The 13,511-nt window shown below is 41.6% G+C and overlaps 1 protein-coding gene across 3 annotated transcripts in view; it reads left to right on the plus strand.

The window, feature by feature from the left end:
- The window catches only part of KLHL29 (kelch like family member 29), a 1,215,123-nt gene that overhangs the window by 1,010,741 nt on the left and 190,871 nt on the right, over nucleotides 1–13,511 (plus strand). The window lies entirely within an intron of this gene.

Here is a 13,511-nt window from a genome sequence, read left to right on the forward strand (position 1 = left end):
AAAAATAATAGTTAACAAACAAGATGTAAGAGATACCTTTCTATTGGACTAAACACATTTTCTACTAGTTTTCAAGAGCAGAATGAACTATGGAGAATAATTTCTGAATATAAATTGTAGGTTGGATTACAACATGCATGTTTTTTAAACTTGTAAATTGGAAGGATAGAGGGCTGACGTATTTAGAGATGGGTTAGAAAAGTGAGGGAGACAAATAGCAGAATTTACGGGTAGGATCAGTACTAGCTCAGTCCTCAGGGAAATGTGTGCCTCTTTAAAGATAATATGAAAATATGCAATACAGTAGACATGCCAAGAGTTTGGATAACCTGAAAAATAACTGAAAAAAAAAATCTAAAAAATGATCAAGGGTTTTGTGACTCCACTTAAATCCAATAAAATGAGGAGCAGAAATCCAAGATCCAAATACTATTTGGGGTAGAATGAATTAGCCATCACCAATCAAGAAACAATCACCAATCAGTCAACACTGATGACTTCAGTGTAGAATCTCTGAGTGACTACTGCTTATTTCTGTAGTGCTATTAGACCTGTGAAACACTATACAGGTACGCATAAGAGAAAGTCCCTGCTCCTTGGCTTGCAATCTAGTCAAGAGGTTTGAGGAAATATATTTGTTACTGTAAACGTGGTTAAAATTCACAAAGCTGTGATTAGGAAGAGCCAGGGTTTAAGATTTAAAAACAACCTCAAAAAGTTAGCTTTGTAGTTGGAACCTGAATATGGCCAAAGAAGAGGTATCACACCACCTCAGGGAGGCTGATCTAAGCCCAGCAAGCAGGAAAGTATGGGATCAAGAGGTGGTATTGGCAGAGAAGGGCACAAATAAGAGCAGCATGCCAGATGAATGAAGGTCATGAAGCATGTAGAGAGAGGTAATGAGCTACAGTGTGAAAGTATTTGTAGGTGAGTAGGAAAAGCTTGAATTGTATGTATGTAGTGACATGAGAAGATGGATTACATGTTTATAACTGCATTGGAAGAAGAGAAGTTACCCAGCTGAATTTTGACCAGACTGTAATGGAGATGAATGGTTCAGTAAGACATGTGAGGGAACAGATCGTATTAGTGCACAGGAAATGAAAGTTCATTCAATGGCTAGGGTCCTAGACTTCAAGAAAACTAACTTTGTTAAAATGGGGGAATACCTCAAGCCTTTATCTGTATGGGAAACTCTAGGAGAAGTGCAAGAGCAGTAGGCAACACCAAAAGTAGATATAATGACAGCTAATATTTTTGTTAGAAAAGTGAAGTGGGTACTAAGGGAACTTAGAGAAGTCCTGGCAGGTTCAGTGGCTGACCTTTTCAGTGCTGCTTCAGAGTAAGGGCTATTTCCAGAGGACTGGAGATGCACAGACGTGGTTTCTTTTCATAAAAGTGGAAGTAAAGAGGAGGCTAGGAATTACAGGCCAGTTAGTCTGACCTCTGTAAGGAGCAAATTAATGGAATCACTGCTAAAACTTAAGCTAGTGGAGTTCCTGGAATCCAACGACTTGCAAGATCTGAGGCAGCATTATTTTACCAGAGGTAGATCTTGTCAGACGAATCAAGGGAAGACAGTAGATGTAGTGTGCTTGGATTTCAGTAAGGCCTTTGACACAGTTCTAAAAGAAAGGAGTCTCTAGGTTGAAGGGTCATGGGATGAAGGTGAAAGGGGGTAGACTCAGGAGAAATCTTAAGAAATATTTATTTACAGAGAGGGGAGGAAATGTATGGAACAGTCTCCCAGTAACTGAATTCAAGAAATCGTGGGAAAATATGGTGGATCTCTGAGAGAGTGATGGGAACACTAAACCTGAATTAGTTGTATGGAGAAGTCCATTGACTGCTATTAATGAAGTTTACTTAGGGAATAGCCACTGCTTTTAATTGCATCAGTAGCATGGGATCTTCTTGGTGTTTGGGTAATTGCTAGGTTCTTGTGGCCTGGTTTGGTCTATGTTGGAAACAGGATGCTGGGCTTGATGGACCCTTGGTCTGACCCAGCATGGCAATTTCTTATATTCTTATGGACAGACTAGATAGGCCATACAGTGTTTTTCTGCCATCGTGTTTCTGCATAGCATTATAGGTAGTACACATGGGCAGACTAGATAGAGCAAGTGGTTCTTTTCTGCCAACAAGTTCTCTTTTTCTCTCTCTCTGTTATTATTGATAGAAAAATATGACCTCACAAGTCATCTGGTTCTCCACTGTGTTCTGTTATCTTGTTGTGTCTCTGCAGGTTTATAATTTTCTTTAACTTTTGATTTATTTCACCAATGTAGTATCCCTTTTCATGTTTCCTGCATTGGATGATGTATACTACCCTAATAGGAAAACCTGATCCATATCTGCGGAATGTTTGTTTGACCCTTTTATTTAACAGAGTGACAGTGGATACGATTGAGCAAAGTCTATGCATTGAAATCCATGTATATGACATATTGCAATAGCATAGTAAGTACAATGGCAAGAATGATTTCTTCCTCCTTTTTACTTGTCACTCTACTGTTTTCTCCAAAGAATTTGTTTTCTGTTCTTAAATAAATGCTCCAAAATACCGAACCAGAAACTGGCATTTTTTTTTTCATATCTTAACTTGGTGTTCTAGAGCCAGCCCAGTGATTCATGTTGTGAGTACTATGCAGGAGATCTAGATTTGATTCCTGTGCTCAACTTCTTTTCCTTATGTCTGTCAGGGGGGCATACTGCAGAGGCAGCATTCATAGCCCCCTGAGTGAGCAAGGCCATAGCATCTATTGACCAGACTCTGTGTATACTAGGAATGTGTACTGATTTTTTTTTTTATGTCATTTTTGTTTCGGGTCGTTATCTGTCAAATTTCATTTTTATGATGGTTCGGGAGGTATTTGGTTCAGGTTTCCCTTATTTAGGAGTTAGTGCGCACTAACTAGAAGTCTCCTTACATTGGCTGTCTTCTTACTGACTCCTTCTAAGGAGACAGTAAGGAGACAGCCAGTGGGAATGCAGAACCATACCTCTAGCTAATGAACTGCTCTCCAGTTGACACTTTTAAACTTATTGGTAACATTTTTTGTTAGTGCGCACTACCTTTAGTTAATGCACATTCACATCCAGTTAGGGCTCCCTAAGTCCTATTAGGGTGCACAAACTCCAAAATTAGAAAACTAGGTAGTGCGCACTAATGGACGTAATGCGCACTAACATCTAGTTATTGCGCACCAAAGTCCCGTTAGTGCGCACTAAAGGGTAGATTTTAAAAACCCTGTGCACGTAAATCCTGGGGTTTTCTCATGTGACCGGGCTTTGCACACACCAGGCAAATATTCAAAGAGGTCCGGCCATGCATATAAACTTCAGTATGCGCACAACTGCTGGGCTTATTCAAAGGGGTGGGCTGGGGTCTAGGCGGGGTAGGCCAGGGCAGCGCCATTGAACACTGTCGCGAAGACTCGTGTGCCATGCCGGCAGCCAGCCGGCACGCACAACTTAATTCAGATCGGGTTCTTAATTGGAGCGTAGTGGGAGGAAACTGGGGAAGGCCCAACTGCGTTGCCACATAGAAATTGCGAAAGTCCCCCGTCTTACACATGCTGCCCACACATGCATGTGCAGCCACCCAATTTTATAACGTGCACACCGGCGCAAGCACATTATAAAATCTACCCCTAAGCCTGTAAATAGGAAAACTATAGTTAGTGTGCTCTAATGGGACGTAGTGCGCATGAACTACATGTTAGTGCGCATTAACACGAAATATGAAATCCCACGAAATTCCGTCAATTGTTTTTCATTTCGTGGCACTCCCAAAACACGACAAAATAGACAATTTTGTTGCCATTGTCTATTTTGTTGAAAACGAATGCACATACCTAGTGTATACATTGGTTTCCACAGGGAGCTGCACTATGACCTCTGACTGAGAGCTGTCACTGTATAGCTGGGCAAGATGGAAGGAGAGGGTTAAAAAATGAGGAGATGGGGACATCACTGAATAGCTGCACATTAAAGCATATATTGCCAATTCCCCAGTAGTTCCTATAGAAATAGAAGGAAGAAGAAAACTCAGGCCAAAATGGTCTTTCTAGGAGGTCATTTATTACAAAATATATCAGTACATGTACATTGTGTTGAATTCTGTGTATTATGAAAAGAATTGCTTGAGGTGCACAAAAGTAAATTTTAAATATTCTAAAAGAGATAAAATGTTCTTTGTATATTTTTTTTTGCTTTTCTCTGTAGTTAAATATAGTTTCCCTCCCCCCATATCTTAGCTCTCATTCGTGCATCAACCATTAGATAATCAGAGTTTTGTGGCCATGCAAAAGGATATAACAGTTCTTCATTGAAGCACATTGAAAAAATAGGAAGGGCCCACAGGAGGGATTTAATTGCTAAGATCCTTTTTACCCTCTTTATTAGACCTGCATATTGTATAACATTTTATGGTGTAATTTTGCTGCTTCTTGTGCCTCCAGTAAGTTCCTGTGGAGAGTACACTACCAAAATATAACTGTAAGCTGTCTCTCAGATTGCTTCAATAAATAAAAAAACTAATAAGAAACCAAACTTACATTTACTAGCACTAAGCATAAAACAATTTTCTAGAAGAAATGGTATCAGGAACAAAGTATGTGTTACAGGGTTAATCCCCTGTCTCCTGCCCACAATGGGCTTCATATACTAGCAATCGTTATCAAATCATTTACCATTCTCTTCAAAAGAATGCTCTTCAAGTGTTGCTATTTCTGCTCACTTTATCAAATATATATCAACATTTAAAAAATGATACTTATCTCAATTGACTTATATAGACCAACAGCACACTCTGCTCCTGCTGCCTTAAAATTCGCATTTCACAAATAATCAGTACTGCTTGCTTGTGTTGCCCAACATGGCCAGTATTTTAGCAATCTACCCGCCTTCCTCAGGGGTCTAAAAATCACAGCATTTAGCTTTTATCTAATTCTCCAACTATGGCAGTGTACTCAGCTAGTGCTGGTATATGAAGCTTTTTGAAATACTGCACAGCTTACTTTTTGGAACATCATAGTTGATGTGGGTTGCCTCCTGTAGTGAGTAAGGGTGAATCCCATGCTTTACACATTAGACCTGTCCCCCATAGCACAAATCTGTACTTTTTCAGATGCTGAAATAACTTGGAAAGTGCCCAGCAGTTTCTAAGTGTGGCGCCCTGTGAAGAGGAGTTTTCAAATATATGAATTCAATAAAAAGGTTTCATGTTATAGCTCGTTTGTTGGCCTTTATTTCTTCATATCAAGTAGACCAACAGGACAGCTACACTTCTTTATTTTATAGATTAGAGAAGACTTATTTCAGGTACTGTGTTGTTAAGATGGGGGGGGGGGGGGCGGGGAGGAGATATACTTATGAAATACAAATCTAAAGCATAAGCACTCCAAAGCACAGTTATTCTTGCATGAAATTCAGTCTTTCTAGAAACTCCATTTTGGAAATAAATAATTGTAACCACCATGCTCTAGGAACCCAAGCAGGCAGATGTCTCGTATGCAGAAAAGTAACTGAACATAGTATCAGACTTTTGTGGGCCCTCCCCCCTATTGATCTGGACTATGAATTACCCCTATGCTTGGGGTGGGGAGTGCCACATGAGAAATTATATTTACTAATGTGATTTATCTTCGGATTCGTAGCCTCAGTGGGAGATGAGCCAGGCTCCCAGTCACCTCGATACCACAATTCTGTGTTCTTCCCAAACAACCTCTCACTTGTGGCACCACAGACCAGATAAAATCATCACACCAGAATAAAACAGTAATTAACCCTTATACTAGTATTGTGTAAGTAGACAGTAAATCAATCCAGAACCTTAAATGGGAAAAATACAGTAGTGAACTATAATATAAACTTGCAGTTTTCTTATTTTAAATCAAGCAATGCAAAAATAACACTGGGTATGGCCTGTTAGCCAGGGCAACCAACATACTCCTATGGATAGTAAAAAAAAAAAAAAAAAAAAAAGTCACGCAAACGTTTGGGGGAAAAGCAGTGAAGTGCACAGCTTTAAAAAATTCTTTGCCCCTAAGAACTCAAAATGGAGGAGGGGGGGGAGCAGATCACCAGTTTATAAAGGATGAGCCCTGACCCAAACACAAAGTTGTATGGAAAAAAAAAACAATCAAGAAAATGAAGAACTCCCTCTTGATGGAGGAAGCTGGCTAGTTGACAAACCAAATAGAGGAGCACTGCAGTGTGTGAAAGGTCTCTCTTTCATGGGGAGTTTCAGTCTCATGCAGAGAAAGACCACGGTCCATCAGCTTCTTTTTCCTTGCCCTGTCTCGTGTGGCTGTAGCAAGGGTTTATGCTTGACTTCGGCTGAAAGGCTAAAGTGGTTAAAATGCAATGCTGAATTTGTGACAAAAGGCAAGGAAATAAACCTTCGCCCTCCTGTGCTAGGATACTCTGCAAAGTTTAGATTACTTAGGAGAATGATCCAGCCATGTGCTCCTGGGCCTGGATATCTCTGCAACGGAAGTCTCTCCGCTACTGGCTCCTCTGTCCCTTGCTGGGATTTTACATGAAGCTCAGCTATGAAGCAAGAACAGCTGTCTGTCTTTCTATTTCCTCAGAATGCAGACTTCTGTCTCTCACTCTTGATAATTAGTTCTTCAGGAGAAGAATTGATTGCAGAACTTCCAGATACACTCCTCTCTTCCTGGCTCCAACTCCTGGCCTTCCCCATCCCTCACACACAGACAGAGCCAGCCAAATTGTGCCTTTTCTTCCTTATATGGTCCCCCACCATTCCTTTGGCTTCCTCCTCTGCTATGTAGTGCTGTTCTCTGGGCAGGCTAAACAATACAGTCCCTTTTCTCAACTTGTTAACACTATGAGTGCTGGATGCTGGTTCTTGCAGAACATTTGCATTCACAGGAGAAGCATACAGGGGTTTTGATATATTTGTATATTCCTTCACCTTGGCTGTGGCATCTTTCAGTCTCTTCAGGGTGGAAAAACCCTTTTTGGTAGGGCCAAAACACATCACCCAGACGTACCTCAATCCACATTGTAAGGATCCAACACATGATAAACTTGTGGAGCAGGAACCTGTAGCTTGCTACACTATGAATATTAACTGTCTCTGTAGGGGTTAGCAACAGTATCATAACTTGGCACTTTTGAAGGTACATACCAAGATTTATATGTACGATAAAATTTTGGGCTCAAGGGTCAGAGGGAATAGAGAATGCTCTGCTTATTGTTGCTTCAGATGCACTGAAGCATACAAAATCTGATGCTGGTGAGGCCAGTCATCACACCTAATATACCAGGAATAAAACACAAAAATAGACCTCTGGGACTGTGCCCACAAATGCATTTTATTGCAAGAAGATATGATTTTCATCTCTCTGTAGGCAGAGCTGTTTGATATTACATGGATCTTGCTTATTCAAAGACTTGTATAAGTGAATTTAACTTTTAAAAATGAACCTAAAATTGAGGTTTTAGGGATACATGCTAAAGAGCAAAATCTGTATTCAAAGTGGAGAAAAACATACATTTATTTATTTATTTATTTATTTAAAATTTTATATACCGACGTTCATCAGGGATATCACATCGGTTTACAGTGTAACTGAAATTGGCGCCTGGGGAGGCGTTTTACATCGACCAGATATAACGAAGTAACATATAAACAAATGAGGATGCGGTTTACATCAAACAGATATAACGAATTAACATATGAACAAATGAGGGGGGGAGATAAGGGCGGGAGATAATCAAACAAAACGTTATGAGCGAAATTTACAAAAATTTACAAATATATATAGAGTATCAATATATACAAAGTATTCATAAAAATAGCAATGTCCTAGAAGGACAAGTGTGTAGAGTTGGAAGAGAGAGGAGAGGGGATGGGGAGGGGGTGGAGGCGGATAAGAGGGAAGGAGGGGTGGAGGGGGGTGAAAGGAGTAAGCGAGCTGAGAACATGTTGGAACATCTCCATCTCCATCCAAGAATGTTTTATTATTTTAACAAGAAGTTCCATGCAGAATTAAAGGTGCCTGCTTTCTGGAACATGCATACATCTACAAATTGTATATGTATCCAACCAAAAAAAACAAAACCAAACCCCACAACCCTGTTAAAGTCCCCATAGCCCCCCTGCCATGTCCTGAAAATTTAGTGTGGGCATAACACCAAACACAAAAGTTGTTGGGAAACATACACACAGACTTAGCAATCTCATACGCTTTCTTTCCCTTTGGGAAGTAGCCTGAAAATCATGCTATGCGTGCAACACATGATGCTCCAAGTCTAATTAATGGGAACAAATGTTGTATTCTCGAAGTTCATGAGGCGTGCAGGAAAAAGGAGGGAGACATAACGTCAAAAGAAAGCACATACTTTTCAGCCCACACAAACCACATCCATTTTTAGACACAAGGTACCTGCATATATTGTCTTGGAATATCAGTTTGTTATGTAGCCCACAGTACACTGATACTTCAGCGGTGTTGAAAGATGGTATAAAGTATGCACGGCAATGGCATGCCAACTATGCACATTCATTTTTTTTTTAAACATAAATGCCCATAGCTTTTAATTTCCAACCAGCCACTGACTCACCTCCCAGAACGCATCTTTTCAATGTGACCAAAAGCACATGCATAACTTCAAGCAATTGAAAATCCACTCATGCTGATTCAGCCAATCTACCCTTGTAACTCTTTATATTACATGTGTAGATCTCAGCTGAGCTCCATGTTATAGGGTATTCCATGCGAAAGTCTGCATGGTATACAGTGCATGATGGGAAATGTAAAGTTCTATGCCTGACTTAGGAGGGTTTACGTGAAAGCCCTTGCCTGTGTCTGAATGGCATGCAATGCGTGATGATCCATGTCCTGCTCCACATATCTGACAGTGAATGAGTTTTGATCTGTCTAAAGGGTATACAAATATGATTTTATATATTAAATAATAGCCATACAGTACATAAGTGTGGCGGGTATACACCACTTGATGACTTCTGCCGGAACCGAGAGAGAAAATAGGTGGGCTCATCTTTGATCAAGGCAAGTCTTGCTCTTAAGAATATAGATGGTAGCATAGTTTTTAGGTCTTCAGAGAATTAATCATACTAAAAGCATAGGGATGAATTGTAAAAGCATTGCTTACGCTAAAAAGCCCAAATATGTGACAGTATATGGGCCGGGCGTGACCACGCATATTTTTAAAGCTGCAAATTATGCGCATATATGCACATAAGTAAAAAAAAAAAAGGTTTTTTTTTAAAAGGGTAGAGTTAAGGAGTGTCAGGAGCACTCTGGCTTGGTCGCAACAGTTGTGCCCATAAATCCTTATTTTAAATCCGGCAGCTGCAGCATTCAGCAGGCGGTTAGCTGCACACGTTTACATCTGCTCTTGAGGAGGTATAAGTCTGCATAAATCTCTGTTTAGGCCTAAAATGACTGGATGAGAGGTCTGGATCAACTGGGGGGGAATGTAGAATGAAGAACAAGAGTGGTCTGAATGACCTTGAGACAGACTAGGCAAACTGGTGGACTAACTGGTAAAACTGGGAATAGCCTTCACATGAGCATATTTTAAAATCTGCTGCTTACTGATTGTGTTAAAGCTGACAAAGTCCTAAGTATGATATGCGAAGTACGTTTGCTCCAGTAACCGCTTAAAATTAGGGGCACACAACATGTAGTAGACGTATTTAAATTCATACGCATGCAATTGCGCACACGATTTAAAATGTCGGCGTATGTCTGCTTGTGCGCCCATACATGCATATATAGGCTCATTTTAAAGTTACCATCATAGAGTGGTACAGTGATTAAATACTGAACATAAGTCAGGATAATGTGATCCAGCTCTATTGCTAGTTTTCTGTCAGTTTATTACCCCTCTCTGTCTTCTCGTTATAGTGAGATAAAAATAATGATAGCTTGTTCCTTTTTTCTTCTTCTGTTTGGATATTCAGAAATCAGAAGTACTGTGCTTTGCTATTTACCTGGAAGGTATCTGCGTATACCGTATATTCCTAAAGTGTGTTAACCAAAAAGCATGTTGAGATATAACATACATTTTAAAAGGTGCTATGTAAGTTATTCTTATACTGTAAATATAAAATCACTAGCTGTACCCGGCCACACGTTGCAGTGGCAGAGCCAGGTTAAGTGGAAAAGAAAGAAAAGAGAATGGGGATAACCCCCCCCGAACATGGACGCAATAACATCCCCACGCCCCCCCCCCCCCCCGCAGGCCCGCCGATACCTGTCAAAAATGGTAGTCGGTGGAGCGGGCGTTCGTTCCGGCATGGAAGTATTGGCGCCGGGCCCTCGGCAGCCAGCACTGAAACTGTCTCCGACGGCTGTTAGAACTTACTCTGTCAGTGGGGTGGAGCAATGGGTGCGGTCATCTCGCTTAGATAGTAAGGGCAAAGGTGCGCCGGTTGCCAGTCCAGAAAATGTCACTATGTCACATGGGCTACTGCCGCCATTGGCGTTCCCGAGTGTCCTAGTAAGGGACAGAGCCGTCGGCGCCATTTTGATTGCTGGCAACCGACGGCCGTAGTGTATGCGATGTGTCACGGAGCGCTGTTGCCCCTCCCCCCCCTTGCTGGAGCAGCCCGAACTATTCTGCCGTTTTGCGTGTGTTCAGAGGGTGTGGGCAGTAAGTAGAAAAGTCATGAGTGTGGGGGGTGTGAGGAGGGTGTTTTTGTGTGATCTCGAAGGGTGTGGGAATTGCAAACATGTGGCATGTTAGTGGCCTCCCGGTGTAGCATGCTGGAATTTTGTGTGTTTTTGTGTGTTTTGGGAGGGTGTGTGAAGTAAGTACAATTGGCATGTGTGCGGGGGGGTGTGAGGAGGGTGGATTTGTGTCTGGTTGGAGGGTGTGTGAATCCCAAACATTGGTCAAGTGTGTGTGGGGTGTGAGCGTTTGTGCAAGGTGTAAGACCTTGCGCTTACATCCAGCAGATGTCGCTGTTTTGTGGAACCAAATATTAAAACGTTTTTATCAGCCCCCGGTGTGACAGTAATGTAATGTAAGTGTAGAAGAACCTTGCTGTATGTGAGGTGAAGCTTGTGTCCAAATTTGAAAGCAATCGGTTCAGCTGTGGATGAGCCTGGTAAAGTTGAAAAAACAGAACAGAGCAGTAAAGGTTACAGTTTATGTGTGGTTTTTTGTTTTTTTTTACCCCAAATGAACAGCACCAGCAAAGAATAGTTTAAATATGCAAGCACACCTTCCTGCCCCCCCCCCCCCAGCCTGGCGAAATAGAGCAACCCACGCTACAGCCCCCTCTTGGGAGATGTGGAGAATGAGTGGCCCCCCCTGTGAAAAACGCGCGGCGGAAAATAAGAACGGTCCCCCACCGTGCTCCTCCCCGGCTACCTGTGTAAACTGCCAGCCGGTGGCGAGGGTGTGTGCTAGGGTTTGTTCCGCCGGCTGCCATGTTGCAAAACTTCACCAGTGAAAGGGATGCATCAGGATTCCTGACCTAGTAAGGGCAAATGTCCGCTGAGGATATGGCGCCGACGGGCTCTTGTCTTACTATGTCACATGGTGTACCGACGTCATTGTTGTCTCCGTATAGCATAGTAAGGGCAAGGTCCGCCGGTGCCATTTTGGTTGCTGGCATCCGACGGCCCTACTGAATGCAATGTGTCCCGGACCATTCCTGAGGTGCCGGCGGAGAAGCACGGACTTGTATCAGGTGTAGTGTGTGATCGGAGTGCAGTGCGTGGGTGGGTGGAAGAGGGTACTTTCATTTAAATTCGGAGGGTGTGTGAAATGCGTGGCTTCCCAATGTAGCAGCCAGGAATCCGTGTTTTGGTGTGTTTTGGGAGGGTGGGTGAAGTAAGTGACATTGACAGGCGTGTGGGTGGGGGTGTGTGGTGTGATGAGTGTGGATTTCTGTGTGTTATGAGGGAGAGTGAATGAAAGACAATAGCCCTGTGTGGGGGTGGGGTGGGGTGTGGTGTGTGAGTGTGTGTGAAAGGTGTAAGAGGTTACGCTTGCGCTGACGGCCACCAGATGTCGCTGTTTTGTGTAAGCAATTTTTAAACTTGTATTACCTGTCACAGGTATGACCTATATGTAATGTAAGTGTATAAGATCCTTCCCGTATGGGAAGTGAATGTTGTGTGCAAATTTGAACGCATTCGGTTAAGCGGTTGGCGAGATTAGCGACGACGTACAAACTATTTAACATTTTTATTTATATAGATATAAAAATTGATTTGATAAATACTTGGTAATTGATGTTAGAATACTGTGGTTTGGAAGATGAACTTTTGAAAGTCTAGTGATGAGATGTAGAGCAATCCCCACACTTCTAAAGTCTGATAAATAGATGAACATGAGAATCGCTGGAAATAATACAGCATGTATCCAATCATAAGAAAGTTGTATCACAGTCTTGAAATGTACCCAGTACCTAGCGCATAACCTGTTCTACTGAAAACCAGAAACCGTGTTCATTGCTGCAAGACTTTGGACACTGGTTTTCAGCAGCCATTTGGGCCTTTGCTTGAGTATTGCACAATTGAAACCTGGCAAACAAGACAAGTGGAGGGTCAGGATTAAACAAAAAAAAACAAACATAAGGATGAAAAAAAATAAGCCCAAAAGTCTGTGAGTGTTCTGAATCAGCAGTAAAGGAGTCAAAAAAGGTTATTTACGTTACAAACAAGGACATGGGAACTTTGTGTACCCGTTTAATAATATAGAAAACTCTAACTGCTCCCCAATTCAAGTGTGGGAATTATGGGTTAAGTGATTTTTTTTTTCTTTGTGATTTAATTGGTATGTCATGTCTTTTCCTCCTTGTTTGTGTAATAAAATCCTGCTTACATACCACTAGTTCTATGCTTGGGTAACAATTCTTTCCTGAATCATAAAAATCATTTAGTCTCTTCCTTTATACTGGTAGCTGAATACATCATTATATCTTTCTCCCATTGCTCTTCATCATCAAAAGCCTCTCTTTTTATATCCCTGAAAATTACGCAGATAATTTTCATCAGAATACATTTTCCTGGTGTGTACTGTGCAGCATGTAGAATTACTAGGCAAGGAGCAGTATTTTAGCTCAAGTAATCATTTTACTGATATTTTTATTATTGGGACATGAGACGACAGTCATGTATTTGGTAACTGAAATGGGATAAAAGAGATGTCAGCATGTATGTTTCCCAAAAATGCTGGCATTGCTCTGGATCTTGAGCTGTATAATTCAAAAGGCCACCTCCGTCATTGGAAGCATAGCCTCCTGAGCTTCATTTGCTATTATGATTAGCTCGGACCAGGGATCATCCATAACTGGTGAAGGCTACCACTTCCTTGCTATCTGAACAGGAAGCATGGAGTCGAGAACTTCCGGTGCCAATGCAGAAGAAAGGAAGGAGTTAGGCCTGTGACAGCCGTGAGCTGAAAGAATTCTTAATGCCAGAAGGAAGAGGTGGGGGAACTGGGTAATTCATGGGCAGGTTTGTTCCTGATGCTCACAGGCCTGAAGAAAGGGA

This window comes from Rhinatrema bivittatum, chromosome 3, assembly GCF_901001135.1.
Source record: "Rhinatrema bivittatum chromosome 3, aRhiBiv1.1, whole genome shotgun sequence".
NCBI classification, from domain to species: domain Eukaryota; kingdom Metazoa; phylum Chordata; class Amphibia; order Gymnophiona; family Rhinatrematidae; genus Rhinatrema; species Rhinatrema bivittatum.